Source organism: Capricornis sumatraensis, chromosome 3, assembly GCF_032405125.1.
Source record: "Capricornis sumatraensis isolate serow.1 chromosome 3, serow.2, whole genome shotgun sequence".
Taxonomy (NCBI): Eukaryota; Metazoa; Chordata; class Mammalia; order Artiodactyla; family Bovidae; genus Capricornis; species Capricornis sumatraensis.
In genome coordinates, this window is record NC_091071.1 from 119,066,064 (window position 1) to 119,068,996 (window position 2,933).

The following is a 2,933-nucleotide window of genomic DNA, read 5'->3' on the forward strand; positions in this document are numbered from 1 at the left end:
ATCCCACCCTCTCCCTCTCCCTCTCAGTCCAAAAGTCCGTTATACACATCTGTGTCTTTTTTGCTGTTTTGCATACAGGGTCGTCATTGCCATCTTTCTAAATTCCATATATATGTGTTAGTATACTGTATTGGTGTTTTTCTTTCTGCTTACTTCACTCTGTATAATCGGTTCATTTCATCCATCTCATCAGAACTGGTCTCATTTAGATTAATACAGAGTATTAAGCAAAATTCCCTGTGCTATATAGTCATGAAAAAGAATGAAATAATGCCACTTTCAGCAGCATGGATGGACCTGAACATGATCATACTAAGTGAAGAAAGAGAAACACAAATATTATATGATATCACTTATATGTGTAATAAAAAAATGGTACATATTAACTTAATTACAAAACAGAAAAAGACTCACAGACTTGGAGAGTAAACTTGGTTACCATGAGGAAGGGAAGGGGAAGGGATAGATTGGGAATGTGGGATTAACATGAATTGAGCCATTAAAACCAAAGTAATTTTTAAAATGTATTCACAGATAAGCTTTATTCCAATATTTACATAAAAATGAGTTGATGCTGAACAAGAAAGGTTTTTACAAAGGCTTAAAATGTATCAAAGAACAGAACTTGGTCCTTCCCTTTAGTTTGAATTCAGTTGCCTGATGTATCACTATTACTCTCTGCCCTCTCTAATCATTTTCATCACATGCAATAAAACAAACAAACAAACAAACAAACAGGAAAATCATATCCTGTACTCCATCTACCACCGCCTCCTCTGGCTCTCCATTCACTCAGAGTAGAAACCAAGTCCACAAGCTCCATCTTGGTCTGGCTGGTGTCTCTGATGTCCTTCCAATCTTTTCTCTTTGCCTCACTCTGCTCATGCCAACTGATCTTGTACCTCACACAAATCATTTACACATTAACCTTACCCATAGATCTTTCTTCAACCTGGAAAATTTCTTCCCTCAAAACCTGCTTGGTGATTCCCTTGCTTCTAAAACTTTTATTCCAATTGCATCCTCTCAATTAGGTGATATTATTTAATTCCATCATCTGTCCCTTGCAAGTCCAGTTCCCCTACTCTGAGGTCTACTCCTGAATTTTCTTTTTTGTCTAGCATACATAGAACCTTCTGGAGCATCATACATTTCAGTTATTTATAAATTTTACTGTTTATTTTATATCTTCCATCACTGGAATGTCAGGTCCTTGTAGGCTAAGATGACTGTCTGTTACCTGATGTGTGATAGATATTCAAATAATGAATGAGAGGCTATAATTAGTTTTATTTGTCCCACACACAGGAAAAACAAGTAAAGAAAGTGATAGGCTTGGCCAGAAGTTAGCTTGGGGTCAACTGAAAGAAAGCCTTCTAACTCTAGATGAGCACTTTTGTCCCTTGTTCTCTGTACACCAGGGAGTAAGGACAATCATTTATAAAGGAACTTGCACTGCCGAGAGCCTTCTTTAAGATGTGGTAGTAATTTTCTCCTGCACTTTTAATTTTCTTCCTCTTTGAAATTTCATTGACTTAACACTTGCCTCATCCAGAGTAAAGGAATTGTTTTGATCAGTAGATGGTGATTGTGTTTCTAGTACAAGGCACACTTGTACCATGCAAGCCCTCTGCTTGGTCAATTCCCCTTTCTTCCATTTATTCCCCATAGAAAAATATACTAATTAGCTTGTATATGCTCATGGGAAATGTATAAAGTAGATACATGTTTAGTTACATAAGTGGCATTGGGCTTTAACCTCATTTGGTTAATTTTGCACTTCTCCTTCGATGAGGACACCTGGATTGGTCCCTCATTTTCCCAGTAATTGTACTACAGACTTGAACGGAGAGCCCTCTGTCCTCAGGCAACTGTATCCTGTTTATGGAGACACACACTTTTCTCACTACTTCTCCTGGAGTTAGCTCAGGTCCAGACTTTAATCTCTTCAGTTCACTCTTGTTTAAGGGTCTCATGTGCACATACTTAGAAAGATAAGGTCTACTCACCCTCACTCACTCAAGCAACAGCAACAAGTGCAACAACAGCAATTTGATATAAATTCATATTGGTTTTTAGGGATACAAATTTTTTTCTTAATTCTTTTCATTTGAACTTGACCTGATGTACATAATTGCAAGAAGATGCATTTTTCATATATAATCAGTATCTAACACCTCCAGATCCTGGAAAAGAGTGCAAATACTAAGAATTTAGTAAAAAGTAATGCTCAAAATTCTCCAAGCCAGGCTTCAAACATACGTAAACTGTGAATTTCCTGATGTTCAAGCTGGATGTAGAGAAGGCAGAAGAACCAGAGATCAAATTGCCAACATCCATTAGATCATAGAAAAAGCAAGAGAGTTCCAGAAAAACATCTACTTCTGCTTTACTGACTATGCCAAAGCCTTTGACTGTCTGGATCACAACAAGTGTGGAAAATTCTTCAAGAGGGGGGAAAATAGCAGACCACTTTACCTGCCTCCTGAGAAATCTGTATGCAGATGAAGAAGCAACAGTTAGAACCGGGCATGGAACAAATGGCTGGTTCCAAATTGGAAAAGGAATATGTCAAGGCTGTATAGTGTCACCCGACTTATTTAACTTATATGCAGAATATATCATGTTAATTGCCAGACTGGATGAAGCACAAGCTGGAATCAAGATTTCTAGGAGAAATATCAATAACCTCAAATATGCAGATGACACCACACTTATGGCAGAAAGTGAAGAGGAACTGAAGAGCCTTTTGATGAAAATGAAAAAGAAAAGTGAAAAAGCTGGCTTAAAACTCAACATTCATGAAACGAAGATCATGGCATCTGGTCCCATCAATTCATGGCAAATAGATGGGGAAACAATGGAAATTGTGACAGACTTTATATTTTGGGTCTCCAAGATCACTGCAGGTAGTGACCGCATCCATGGAATTA